Consider the following 15,405-nt stretch of genomic DNA (forward strand, 5'->3'; position numbering starts at 1 on the left):
TTTACGGCTCATTGCCTAGGTAACCAGTCATCTCTACAGTGTATCTAAGGTAGTTGGTTTCCTAAGCAAGGAGCACAGCGCTTACAAGCTCTTTGCTATAAACCTTGTAAGCAATGTATCCAGTCATCTTCAGTCGCCCTGTGTTCCTCTGACGCTGCAGAGGCAAAGTTCATTTCTAGCCGTAACAAAGCCATGTTGCTGGATTGAACAGTGAATCCATAATTTGATTTTGCTTAAGCTGTAAAATAAACGCAGAAAACTTTAGATGTTTAATTTTTTCTTAAGGGTAATAGAGGTTTGCCTGGTCTGACGGGCGAGCGTGGTGACAAAGGATGTACAGGAACCAAAGGACCCAAGGTAACATTATGATAATGAACAAACATGCCTAATAAATTACCGGAAGCTAAACATAATAATGGCTTTATAAATGTGGATATGAATATTAGATTTAGTGAGATTCAGTAGGAAATCTTCGTCTCAAATTATGCCCCCTCAGGTGTCCCAGATTTTATTTTTCATCACCTCTATGCAGACCACAGTGAATACAAATTTTGAGATCAAAGCAATGAAGCACCTCGTATATTCTTGCAATAATTACATTTTTGTGCTCAACCAAATAATATGGCTTCAGAGAATAAAAAACGATGTGAGCTTTTAGAATTTTTATCCTTACTACATTGCCATCAGAATGCCGCGCGTAAGGACTGCTGGGGGTCATAGTAGTCGGAGTCGGATTCCCTACTGTCAGTCACACAGAGAAAGTAACGGCACAATCTTTATAATTTGCCGCTATGTCTTCTAGTGGACAATTGTTATTATCTTTATAGTCCACCTTTACTATCACTTGTGAATTTACTCGGCATTATTTATTCCACCTGGCTAATACTATAACTGTGCCTCTTGGTTCATTGAAAAATATATATTTTTTTATTTATATGGTTTTTCCCCAGTTTAACAGTGCTTTGTAATTATTTTGCAGGGAAACATAGGTCAACCAGGAGACCAGGTCTGTATTTCTTAACACATTGCCTTTTTTTATTAAAAAATATATATATTCTTTTGCCATTAACATGTAAAAAATTAGGTGTGAAAAGGAATGGTGAAATACCACAGGTCTACCTAATAATATGATTCTAGTGTCCATTCGAGCTTTAACGAATTTAGTACACAACTGAGATATATTTAATTTTGCAGAATGAAGAAGGAGAACCTGGGCTTGATGGACTTGATGGAGAGCAGGTATATTGTTTATCATACACTGCTCAAAAAAATAAAGGGAACACGCCAATAACACATCCTAGATCTGAATGAATGAAATATTCTCATTGAATACTTTGTTCTGTTCAAAGTTGAATGTGCTGACAACAAAATCACACAAAAATCATCAATGGAAATCAAAATTATTAACAAATGGAGGCCTGGATTTGGAGTCACCCCCAAAATTAAAGTGGAAAAACACACCACAGGCTGATCCAACTTTGATGTAATGTCCTTAAAACAAGTCAAAATGAGGCTCAGTATTGTGTGTGGCCTCCACGTGCCTGTATGACCTCCCTACAACGCCTGAGCATGCTCCTGATGAGATTGTGTATGGCCTCCACGTATGACCTCCCTACAATGCCTGGGCATGCTCCTGATGAGGTTGCGGATGGTCTCTTGTGGGATCTCCTCCCAGACATGGACTAAAGCATCCGCCAACTCCTGGACAGTCTCTGGTGCAATGTGACGTTGGTGGATGGAGCGAGACATGATGTCCCAGATGTGCTCAATCGGATTCAGGTCTGGGGAACGGGTGGGCCAGTCCATAGCTTCAATGCCTTCATCTTGCAGGAACTGCTGACACACTCCAGCCACATGAGGTCTGGCATTGTCCTGCATTAGGATGAACCCAGGGCCAACCGCACCAGCATATGGTCTCACAAGGGGTCTGAGGATCTCATCTCGGTACCTAATGGCAGTCAGGCTACCTCTGGAGAGCACATGGAGGGCAGTGCGGCCCTCCAAAGAAATGCCACTCCACACCATTACTGACCCACTGCCAAACCGGTCATGCTGAAGGATGTTGCAGGCAGCAAATCGCTCTCCACGGTGTCTCCAGACTCTGACACGTCTGTCACATGTGCTCAGTGTGAACCTGCTTTCATCTGTGAAGAGCACAGGGCGCCAGTGGTGACTTTGCCAATCCTGGTGTTCTGTGGCAAATGCCAAGCGTCCTGCACGGTGTTGGGCTGTGTGTTAGAACTCTCCTATTAGGTTTTTTCTATCTTGCTGGTCACATGACCTTTTTTGCCTATTTAATCCTGCTCCGCCCTCCTGGCCTTGCTGGACTTCATTGTAATTTCTACTCTTAAGTTAGCCTGGTGCTTAGTTACCTTTCTCAGTCAGTTTAGCTAGGTCTTCGGACCTTTATGTTCTATGTTGTGTGTTTGTCTTTTACTGCTACAATTTCTGCTAGGAGGTGTCCAACTTTATCCTAGTCCCTAGTTCTTGTAGGGATCCCTCCCTTGCATCTATAGGTCTTCGTACAGACTAGCCGAGGACTTTAGCGGGTCTGATCGCAGGATCAGGTTCCCCGTTACATCGCAGGGATCTAGCTTAGTTCTATTGTAGGGACAGATCTCCTTTCTTTCCTTAGTGCTTGTAGCAGATCATAACAGTAAGTCCAGCCCAAAAATATCTCTAAGTAAAGACTTCCAGTTTCCATCATGGTGTCGGTTCAGGATTTGGCTCAACGCCTGCATGGACTCTCTCTGGAGGTGGCCGAGCTCCAACAACACGTGAGTAGCTGTTCTGGAGCACATTTTGTGGAGCCAAAGGTACGTTTGCCTGATTTATTTTTTGGTGATCAAGAAGAATTTTTTTCCTTTAAAAATGCTTGTTTGTTGTATTTTCGTTTGAGACCCAGATCCTCTGGTGGTGAATCACAGCGCATAGGGTTCATAATGTCACTTTTGCGCAAAGAACCTCAGGGATGGGCCTTTTCTCTCCAACCTAGTGATCCATGCTTTAGATCAGTGGATAGTTTTTTTTCTGCTTTAGGTTTGTTGTATGACGATCCTGATCGTGTCTCATCTGCTGAGGCTGAATTGAGACGTTTGAGGCAGGGATCAGGTAATGTGGAAAAATATTGTTCTCACTTCCGTCGGTGGTCTGCCCAGGTGGGGTGGAACGATTCAGCTTTGAAAAGTTTGTTTCTTGCGGGGCTAGGTGAAAGGGTTAAGGATTTGCTGATTGCTTATCCCACACCTGGAAACTTGCAGGAGGCAATGCAATTAGCTATACGGGTGGACAGGAGACTGCGTGCAAGGGTTAATGAGAGTAAATCCTCTGCCATGTCAGCTCCGAGTCTTGAGAGAGTCTGTACTGACATTGGAGAGCCGATGGAGATTGGGGCGAAGGCACCCCGCTCTCAGGAAAAAGACCGCAGATCTTCTGAAGGTTTGTGCTTTTATTGCGGCAAATCTGACCATTTTATTAAGAACTGTGTGCTTCGTATGAACAAAGAAAAAAAAAAAGGTCAGTTACGCCCGTATTGCCTGTTTAAATACTAATAGGGTATTTCTTTCTGCTACTACTGCTGCTCAGGAAGAAGTAATTGAATTTCGGATATTTGTGGATTGTGGTTCTACTCTGAATGTGATTGATGGGGGATTCTTGGAAAAACTTAAATTAAAACCCAAACCTTTGTCATCCTCTATTGCTGTGGTTTCTGTCGATGGCTCCCCCTTGAAGAGTGTTACTCACAAGGTCTGTGAATTTCCCCTCACTATTAATGGTATTCACCAAGAAAATTTGGATTTAGTGGTATTAAATAATTTGCCTTCTCCAGTAATTTTGGGGTTACCCTGGTTAAAATTGCACAATCCTGTACTGGATTGGTCTACCAATGAAATTAAGTCCTGGAGCCCTAAGTGTTATGACAAGTGTTGTAACGGACGTATTGCTGCGGTGGAAAAAGGGGAATTACCTGTACCTATTCAGGATTTTTGGAGAGTTTTTTCTGAGGAGGAGTCACAAATTTTGCCTCCCCATAGAGACTATGATTGTACCATTGAATTTGTCCCTGGAGCGACTCTTCCTAAAAGTCGTTTATTTAATCTTACCATTCCTGAGAGAAAGGCTTTGGAGGAATACATACAGACAAGCTTGGCCACCGGTCACATTAGGCCTTCCAAGTCTCCTGTGGCTGTTGGATTTTTTTTTGTTAAAAAAAAGGACGGCGGTTTACGTCCTTGTCTGGATTTTCGTGAGATTAATAAAATTACTGTACGCAATCCTTACCCACTGCCATTGATTCCTGATTTGTTTAACCAGTTAGTGGGGGCCAAGTGGTTCTCTAAAATTGATCTCCGGGGGGCATACAATTTGTTGCGCATGAAGGAGGGTGATGAATGGAAGACTGCTTTTAACACTCCTGTGGGTCATTTTGAGAACCTGGTTATGCCTTTTGGTCTTACCAATGCTCCAGCATTTTTTCAGAATCTTATTAATGACATCCTTAGACCTTTGATCGGCAAAAATGTGGTTGTGTATTTGGATGACATTTTGATTTATTCACCGGATCTGGAGTCTCATTGGGGGAGGGTACGTGAGGTATTACAGTTATTAATTGACAATTTGCTTTTTGCTAAGCTGGAGAAATGTGAGTTCGCTGTACAGAGAATTAGTTTTTTTGGGCTACATTATCTCCAGCGAGGGCTTTGAGATGGACCCTGTGAAGGTTCAGGCGGTTCAGGAATGGCCTAGGCCTATTGGTTTGAAATCGATACAGAGGTTTTTGGGTTTCGCCAATTATTACAGAAAATTCATTAAAAAAATTTCTATTATTGTCCAACCACTGACCGATCTCACCAGGAAAGGTGCTAATGCGGTTCAGTGGACTACTGAGGCCATTGAAGCTTTTGTGTTTCTAAAGGAGAGGTTCAGCTCTGCTCCCATCCTTATGCAGCCTGATGTGACTAAGCCGTTTTTGGTTGAGGTTGATGCTTCTTCGGTGGGGGTCGGTGCAGTGTTGTCTCAGAAAAACAAGGATGGAGTACATCCCTGTGCTTTTTTTTCATAAAAAATTTCTGAGACTGAACTTAATTACGATATTGGTAATCGGGAATTGCTGGCTATTAAACTCGCATTTGAACACTGGCGTCATCTCTTGGAAGGTGCTGAATTTCCCATTCAGGTTTTCACTGATCATAAAAATCTGATCTATCTTGATGCTGACAAGCGCTTGAATGCCCGTCAGGCTAGGTGGGCACTTTTTTTCTTGCGGTTTAATTTTTCCGTTACTTACATCCCGGGTACCAAGAATGTTAAAGCTGATGCTTTGTCTCGCAGCTTTTCTCCCATGGTCAGTGCTGAGGAGGAGGGGAGCATTTTACAAGAAGGTGTTGTGATTGCTGCATTGGACTCCGTTTTGGAAGATGAGATTCTTAAAGCACAGGAGAATGCCCCATCTAACACTCCCCATGGGAGGTTGTTTGTGCCTAGGACCTTTAGGAGAGATTTGTTTGTTGAGTGTCATGAGTCTCGGTTGGCAGGTCATCCAGGAATTTCTGAGACCAAGAGACTTGTGGGTCGCAGTTTTTGGTGGCCTGGATGGCAGAAGGAAGTCATTAAGTGGGTGCGTCAATGTACGGTGTGTGCTAGATCTAAGTCTTCACATACTCCTGCAGCGGGGTTGCTTTGCCCTCTGGAGGGTCCTAGTGCACCTTGGACACATCTGGCTATGGACTTTATTACTGACCTTCCCCCCTCTGAGGGTTTCACAGTCATCTGGGTGGTCGTGGACCGTTTTAGCAAGATGTGTCACTTGGTTCCTTTCATCAAACTGCCCTGCGCTAAGACACTTGCTAAGGCCTTTGTCAAGGAAATTGTCAGACTACATGGCGTTCCTACTGACATTGTTTCGGATAGGGGACCTCAGTTCGTGGCTCATTTTTGGCGTGCTTTTTGTGACAGGTTGGGAGTTCATTTGTCGTTTTCATCCGGATATCATCCTGAGTCTAATGGCCAGACAGAAAGGAAGAATCAGGATGTTGAGCAGTTCTTGTGTTGTTTTGTGGCAGACAATCAGGAGGGGTGGTCTGAGTTTCTGCCACTTGCTGAGTTTGCTCTTAACAACCATACATCCTCTTCTGCTGGTTGTTCGCCTTTTTTTTGTTGTTCTGGGAGACATCCGTCTTTTGGATCATTCTCCAAATTGGTATCGGCTGTGCCTGAGGAGGAGAGTTTTTCCGGTGATTTGGAGAGAGTTTGGACGGATGTGCGTGGTAATCTTCAGGAGGCTAACAAAAAATCTAAGAGGTACTTTGATAGGAAACGGCAAGAGGTTTTGTTTGCTATTGGTGACATGGTTTGGTTGTCCTCTAAGAATCTGCAGTTGAGGATTCCTTCTAAAAAATTGGGTCCCAAGTTTGTAGGGCCCTTTAAGGTGCTTCAGGTAGTTAACCAATATGCTGTTAAGTTGGAGGTTCCTACCTCCTGGAAGATTAATCCGGTGTTTCATGTTTCTCTGTTGAAAAGAGCTTATGTGTCGGATGGAGACGCCTCTGCCACTGTTCCTCCGGTGGTGGAGGACGGGGAATACGAAATTTCCCACATCCTAAATTCTAGACGGTATAGAGGGAGTTTGCAGTATCTCGTCGCTTGGAAGGATTTCGGACCCGAGGATAACTCATGGGTGAGGGCGGATGATGTTTCTGCTTCCAGACTTGTCAGAGCGTTTCACAAGAGGTTTCCTGATAAGCCTGGGCCTACGGGATCCGGAGGATCCTCATAGAAGAGGGGGTACTGTTAGAACTCTCCTGTTTGGTTTTTTCTATCTTGCTGGTCACATGACCTTTTTTGCCTATTTAATCCTGCTCCGCCCTCCTGGCCTTGCTGGACTTCATTGTAATTTCTACTCTTAAGTTAGCCTGGTGCTTAGTTACCTTTCTAAGTCAGTATAGCTAGGTCTTCGGACCTTTATGTTCTATGTTGTGTGTTTGTCTTTTACTGCTACAATTTCTGCTAGGAGGTGTCCAACTTTATCCCAGTCCCTAGTTCTTGTAGGGATCCCTCCCTTGCATCTATAGGTCTTCGTACAGACTAGCCGAGGACTTTAGCGGGTCTGATCGCAGGATCAGGTTCCCCGTTACATCGTAGGGATCTAGCTTAGTTCTATTGTAGGGACAGATCTCCTTTCTTTCCTTAGTGCTTGTAGCAGATCATAACACTGTGAGCACAACCCCCATCTGTGGACATCGGGCCTCATACCACCCTCATGGACTCGGTTTCTAACCGTTTGTGCAGACACATGCACATTTGTGGCCTGCTGGAGGTCATTTTGCAGGGCTCTGGCAGTGCTCCTCCTGTTCTTCCTTGCACAAAGGCGGAGGTAGCGGTCCTGCTGCTGGGTTGTTGCCCTCCTACGGCCCCCTCAAGGTCTCCTGGTGTACTGGCCTGTCTCCCGGTAGCGCCTCCAGCCTCTGGACACTACGCTGACAGACACAGCAAACCTTCTTGCCACAGCTTGCATCGATGTGCCATCCTGGATGAGCTACACTACCTGAGAAACTTCTGTGGGTTGTAGAGTCTGTGTCATGCTACCACGAGTGTGAAAGCACAACCAACATTCAAAAGTGACCAAAACATCAGCCAGAAAGAATTGGTACTGAGATGTGGTCTGTGGTCCGCACCTGCAGAACCACTCCTTTATTGAGGGTGTCTTGATAATTGCCAATAATTTACATCTATTGTCTATTCCATTTTCACAACAGCATGTGAAATTGATTGTCAATCAGTGTTGCTTCCTAAGTGGACAGTTTGATTTCACAGAAGTTTGATTTACTTGGAGTTATATTCTGTTGCTTAAGTGTTCCCTTTATTTTTTTGAGCAGTGTACAAATATGTGACTAATCTGTCTCTATAATTCATCCAAACAACATTAGATTTCATATCTTTTCTATTTCTTTCCTGTTTTTTTTATGTTTGTAATTTTTTTTAAAGGGAAGGTCTGGAACGCCAGGAATAAAGGGGGGAAAGGGTGAAAGAGGAGACCAAGTAAGATATGTATAGTTTGCTATACTACATTAGACCTATGAATAAGCTTGTAAGCGCACATGTATTCAATTTATTATTTAAAATATACCGTATTTTTCGGACTACAAGATGCACCGGACCATAAGACGCACCTAGGTTTTAGAGGAGGAAAATAAAAAAAAAAAAAATTTAAGCAAAAAATGTGGTCATGATGCACTTTTAAGGGGGAGGGGGTCTTCTGCTGACACTGGTATAGGGGTAATGTCCCCCAATTCTGACAATATCCCCCATCCTGGTATATATGCCTCCCCCCCTTTCTTTTATACGTGGTCCCCATCCCCATCCTGGTATGCATGGCACCCCTCATACCTTATCCTGGTATGCATGGCACCCCTCATACCTATCCTGATATGCATGGCACCCCTCATCCCTGTCCTAGTATGCATGGTACCCCTCATCCCTGTTCTGGTATGCATGGTAACCCTCATCCCTGTCCTGGTATGCATGGCACCCCTAATCCCTATCTTGGTATGCATGGCACCCATCATCCCTGTCCTGGTATGCATGGCACCCCTCATCCCTGTCCTGGTATGCATGGCACCCCTCATCCCTGTCTTGGTATGCATGGCACCCCTAATCCCTGTCCTGGTATGCATGTCACCCCTAATCGCTGTCCTGGTATGCATGGCACCCCTCATCCCTGTCCTGGTATGCTTGGCACCCCTAATCCCTGTCCTGGTATGCATGGCACCCCTAATCCCTGTCCTGGTATGCATGGCACCCATAATCCCTGTCCTGGTATGCATGGCACCCCTCATCCCTGTCCTAGTATGCATGGTACCCCTCATCCCTGTCCTGGTATGCATGGTACCCCTCATCCCTGTCCTGGTATGCATGGCACCCCTAATCCCTATCCTGGTATGCATGGCACACATCATCCCTGTCCTGGTATACATGACACCCCTCATCCCTGTCCTGGTATGCATGGCACCCCTCATCCCTGTCCTGGTATGCATGGCACCTCTCATCCCTGTCTTGGTATGCATGGCACCCATAATCCCTGTCCTGGTATGCATGGCACCCCTAATCCCTGTCCTAGTATGCATGGTCCCCCTAATCCTCTTCATGCTGCACATTAAAAAAAATAAACTCTCCTCCAGTGCTGCGTCCGGTCTGCCTGCACTGATCTCTCCATGTGAGCAGCGCATGACGTCACTGCCATGCGCGGCTCACAAGGAGAGATCAACTGCCGGAAGTCACTGCTTCCCACGCCGAGGAAAAAAGTGCGTCTTATAGTCCAAAAAATACGGTAATTATTATACATGTATATTTATTTGAAAACTTTTAATTAATATTTTTTATGACTTTGTTCATTAGTATTATTTAAGTTCAGGCTACACAAACATCTTTCATGCAACATGAAGATTGCAATGTTCTATCACATTTGTCTAAAAAAACAACAACTTTGCCATCATAGACTGCTATTCAAAATTGCGACTTGCTTAGAGTCCTGTTGGCAATTTGCCCGTTTTTTACGGCCAGTTCACACAAATGTTTTTAGTATTACAACTTTGCTTCTCAAGATTTCTGCTGGCAACATTCATGTGAATGAGAGCGTTGCTGAAATTGTTGTAACAAATCTGTCCATGTATAAAAATACCCCAATAACATAGGAAAAAGACTCAATTATTATTAAATGTCTAGGATATCCAGCACCTGCAAGTGCAATACATAAATATCCCTTCAATTCAGTCACTAGTTAGGTTTATATAATTTGGGATCGTGATGGTGAATCACTGACATAGCTACTGAAAAAAGTACATTCATTAAGAAATCTGATGTAACCAGGGACGGACTGAGATTAATCTACTTCCACTATAGCAATAAAGATCATGAAATCTTCACATACAACTATAACCATAACATACTTGGCTAAAGGTAATAGCATTGCAGGAGATTTAATTTATTATTGCAGCCCCACATTTAAATGTGAACAATTCTTTCAACAAACTTTGCATCAATCAATAGTACAATGAACCTTTCTACTATAACTAATCAGTGAAATCTGCTTTTTTCTGCTTTTGAGACCCTTTTTCTCCTCCTCCTGCCTTCTGAACTTGTCATCCACTGTGAAAAAAAAGCTTAAATTCATCTTGGTCAGATGAGGCTGCCTGCTCACTGTGGTGTCAAGTTACACAGCCTATAGAAATGGGAGAGATGGGGAAGATTGAGGAGTAGAGTTAGGAAACAGGGGGATGCAGACAATGAAAGAAAGAAATATAATGTGAGCTTTCTAACAAGTCTTTTACCTCACTCCAGAACTGGAGTCACATCCACAGAGCTCAGTAAAGCTGTATAATTTTCTCCATGTTGCTTCTGCTTCTTTCTGTGTGCTGAATGAAAAGCAGGTATACCTCTTTGTATGCTGGGGTGTGAATGTGAAAGATCATAGCAGATGGTCTCTTCCCACCAGCTCAGAGTCAACTAAAAAATAAGAGATATAGCATGCAAAGGAGAAACTTGTGAAAATGCAGAATATGAGACATGTAATAGCCAGAAATAGTGCTATTCCTCAAATACACACAGGACAGCTTATGCTGAAAAATTACTTGAAAGTATGGTTACACTTTAAGAGGTTGTCTATTCTAGAACGACAAGTCTGCAGTCACTCTGTGGATTCTCCGGTGTCTGTGCCAGGAACTGCGGTCAAGTATGTGAGATGCATACTCCTGGCTAGAACCCAATTAGTCATCATTCTAGACTAGACAACCCCTTTAAAATGTTAAAACGTCGGCCCGTCTCTGGCCATGTAACCTTAGTTACTGCACTAATGGTTAAATCGTTAATCTCACCCTGTACATACACTATGTGCATAATTATTCGACAATTTGTATTTTTATGTTTCATTTCAATGTTGCAGTGTAATCAGTTAATCTAAAAGGTTAATAAACCCAAAACCTGAATATTTAAGAAAGAAAGTAAGTTTTTGTCTTTTTTTATCAGAATATCTGTGTGTATAATTATTATACAACTATGAGAGTACAGAATTATTATACAACTAAATTAAAAACGTACATTTTCCCATCTCAATTTTTGCTTTTCATCTGTTAAAGTGAGAATAATAACCAAATTATTAAAAATGTACAAAAATACATTTCTGGCAATTCAAAAAAATATTAGTGACCAATGTAGCCACCCATCTTTTCAATAAAAATTATAAGCTCCATTAATGGAGTTTATCAGTTTCTTAATCTATTGACAGTCAACTTTTTGAGCAGCAGCAACCACAACCTCCAGACACTGTTCAGAAAGGTCTACTATTTTCCTTCACTGTAAATCTCCCATTTAAGCAGCGTCAACAAGTTCTCAATAAGGTTTAGGTCAGGTGTGGAATGGGGCAAAGTCATTTTTTTCATCTTAAAGGCCTTTACTGGCTAGCCAAGCAGTGGAGTACTTCAATGCATGCGATTCTACAAACTTGCAGTAGGTTTGGGAGTTGATCTTGAGTCCATCTTCAACATGAAAAGGTTCAACTAGCTCATTTTTAATAATACCAGCCCATAGCAGTACCCACCTCCACCTTGCTGGCATCTCCCTTACCTTGGCCATGTCTCTGAGCATTGAGTATCTCGTACTTCTGGGAACTCCAGGGAGGTTGCATTTCTGAAATATGACAGCACTGAAAGATAATGGGTTCCTGGTCACTTCACATTTGATTCTTCTCACATCTTTATACAGCTTGGGTTGGAAAATCTGCATAAAAATGATGATATAGTCAAAATACTCACTTGCCCAATAATTATGCACACGGTATGACTGAAATTTTATTGAATTTTCATAGGGTAACTCTGGATTAAGGGGAGCTAAAGGATATAAAGGCTATGAAGGCCAAAGGGGCACTATAGTAAGTATACACATTTACAAAATCAATAATTGTTCATTTTCATTGTGACTTTCCATTATAGCATCCCCTCCTGGAGTTCTTTTACGTTCACTATACTCACATTCCTGGAATCTAACCTTCTGATCAAAGAATATATAGGAAAAGAAAAAGAAAAGTAATGTTCTGAAATAGAATACAGGTTATATGAGATATATAATTCACATAAATGTAATGAAGAATATTATAGGCATGTAATGACTAAAGTATCAATATGATTAGTGCTTAAAAGGATCCTTGTCATACTAAAAGCTCTTTTGCAGTCTCAATGACATCAAGAGTTCTTGAGGCTGTGCATTGTCCACAAATACCATGCTTCATTTACCATATTTCATACACTTATGCCCTGGGAAGTCAGAAAGGATTTGTCTAATGATCATCATATGCCTATACCAGTGACACATTTAAACCAATGCACAGAAAGCTAACACTGGTCCCTGATGAAGCCACTAATGTGAAACAGGTTTAGGGTGTATATGAGACGAGATTCACAACATGAGTAAGACAGATTCACAGATTCATCTCAGTTACCTATAGGGCATGGAATGAGATGTTTATACATATGGTATTCATACTCCATGAAGAACTATACGTGGTGTAGGACTGTTTAGTACCTTTTTTGTAAGCCAAGACCTGATGATTTTCAGGTACCCATTTATTCTGATTTCTTTAGGTATGCAAATGTTTGTGCAACAATGTTGTATGCTGTAATATATTAACTGTGTGTAATTAATAAAGTACCTAATTTTAGATGACATATTACTGATTTGGTTTTATTTTGCATAGTTTTGCATAACCACTTGGGAGTCAAAAGCAGTGACTTATTGGTGATATAAGAGGCATATACTGTATGATATTCAAAGTGTCCAGCTCTATCGTAAAGTATGTGCTAATTGGGGATTTTGTGGTTATAATGTTTCAAGTAGCAGCCTAAACTTTTCTTTCAAAACTGATCAGTGCAATATTCATGCATAAATTGGGGGGTCAATGATATGCAAGTTTACAAACAACCGGCACAAAGTATTGATGAATTTCGTCCATAGTGTGTTACAATACTGGCGTAGTACTGCTTGAAATCAGTGGCCGAAGGAGCACAAGCAGGAACAGCAAACGGTAATAGAAGCTCTTGAATAAAGCAGATGAGTTGAAGGAAACAATTCGTAGATGAATAAGAACAGTCTGGGTAAGAATGTTCAGGAGCTGGAGACTGAAACTAGGCTAACAGCTAGACACAATACTCAAACAATGAGTGAGAGATCCATGTGTCTTTAAGCACGCCCAAAAAGGAAACAAGATGGATTCTGCAGGTTCAGAATCTGCCATATTAGTAAAGGGCAATTGAAGAACACAACAGCAGCCTCTAGTGGTAAGGAGTGGAATTGCAGCACAATTATTAAGGTGAACAATAGCAGCCACTAGTGGTAAAACTGTAGAAGGACAACAGGAATTCTGACACAGTGTTTGTCTTGTGATGAAGGCACAATTTTTGTTGTGTTTTTCTCCATAAAGCTCTTATAAGATCTTCAAAAACACAAAGGAAGAAAACATATACAAAATGTGCAATTATAAACACAGGTTAAAAAATCATGAAAAATTAATGTAAAACAAACTACATGTGCTTTATACGTTCATTTTAAAACACAAAAAAATATGAAAAACGACTTAACCACTTTACAGCCTGTGCCATATTTGTACGCACAGGCTGTAACCCCACGGTTCAGTGAGGGCACCGGCGCTGAGCCCGCACTGAACCGGGCACATGTCAGCTGATTCTTACAGCTGACATGTGCCCGCAACAGCCGCGGGTGGAATCGCGATCCACCCGCGGCTGATAACATGTTAAATGCCGCTGTCAATCTCTCACAGCAGCATTTAACATCGCTGCGCCGGAAGCGCGTCACTTACCCCGCCCATCGGTGACCCCGTCACGTGATTGCGGATCACCAATGGGAGGGTATGACAACCCTGAGTCTGCAGCAGACTCCAGTGGTTGTCATGAGCTGGTCGCTATGAGCGCCACCTAGTGGTCAGCGCTCATAGCACAGGACCATTTCTGCTACATATAGGTGATCTGCTGATCACCTGTATGTAGCAGAGGTGATCAGACAAGTGCTGCTTCTAGTCTCCTATGGAGACTATAGAAGCAAGCAAAAAGTGAAAAAAAAAATGTTTTTAAAAGTATTTAAAAAATTTAAAAAATATAAAAGTTTAAAAAAACACATATTTGGTATTGCCGCGTTCAGAATCACCTGATCTATCAATATAAAAAAAGAATTAATCCGATCAGTAAACAGCGTAACAAGAAAAAAATTCTAAACGCCAGAATTACGTTTTTTGGTCGCTGCAACATTGCAATAAAATGCAATAACGGGCGATCAAAACATCGTATCTACCCCAAAATAGTATCAATAAAAACGTCAGCTCGGTGCGCAAAAAATAAGCCCTCACCCGGCCCCAGATCCCAAAAAATGGAGACGCTACTGGTCTTGGAAAATGGCGCCATTTTTTAAATTTTTTTTTACCAAACTTTGGAATTTTTTTTCACCACTTAAATAAAAAAGAACCTATACATGTTTGGTGTCTACGAACACACAATGACCTGGAGAATAATAATAGCAGGTCAGTTTTAGCATTCAGTGAACGTGGTAAAGAAAAAAAAACATCTGTGGTATTGCACTTTTTTTGCAATTTCACCGCACTTGGAATTTTTTTCCTGTTTTCCCGTACACGATATGGTAAAACTAGTAATGGCATTGAAAAGTACAACTCGTCCCGCAAAAAATAAGCTCTCACACGGCCATATTGACCAAAAAGTAAAAATGCTATGGCTCTGGGAACAAGGGGAACAAAAAACGAAAATGCAAAAACGGAAAATCCCAAGGTTGCGAAGGGGTTAAGTAACTCTCTGAGCTTATAACTATTAAGTGGCCTAAAACATTCCTAAAGTTAGTTTGTTAATATCTTTACTCACGTTTCCTGATAGGAACAAAAAAATAGATTTATATTAAGTACATAACTATATCTATAAGTGTTAGTGTACAGTATGTATGGAAAATTACTACTATCAAATAACTTCTTGAGTAAAATACAAATTATACAATGGATATACCATAATATTCAATGACGTGTAGAATTCATGCAATACACCCACAGCACGGCTGAAATATATCACCAATGTATTTCTTTATTGAACCAACTCTAATTCCTTGTTTTGGTCACAGGGTGATCCTGGAACAGAAAGTATAATCCCTGGACCTATGGGTCCCAAAGGAGAAATGGGCATGGAGGTTAATATTTATTTTATAACTCATAATTTTATAATAATTCATAATTATATTGTAGTTTTTGTTTTAGCCATCACTAGACTTGTAAAATATACAGTGCTAGTAAGAAGTATTTACAAGTGTCATCATTATCGTATAACATTATATATATGCAACTACATTTCC

The 15,405-nt window shown here is 41.6% G+C and overlaps 1 pseudogene; it reads left to right on the plus strand.

Moving 5' to 3' along the window:
- LOC141265248 (collagen alpha-6(VI) chain-like) overlaps positions 1-15,405 on the plus strand; it is a 341,127-nt pseudogene that overhangs the window by 178,687 nt on the left and 147,035 nt on the right.

This window comes from Phyllobates terribilis, unplaced genomic scaffold, assembly GCF_046119375.1.
Source record: "Phyllobates terribilis strain yellow unplaced genomic scaffold, ASM4611937v1 Scaffold_4__5_contigs__length_816908805, whole genome shotgun sequence".
In the NCBI taxonomy this organism is placed as follows: Eukaryota; Metazoa; Chordata; class Amphibia; order Anura; family Dendrobatidae; genus Phyllobates; species Phyllobates terribilis.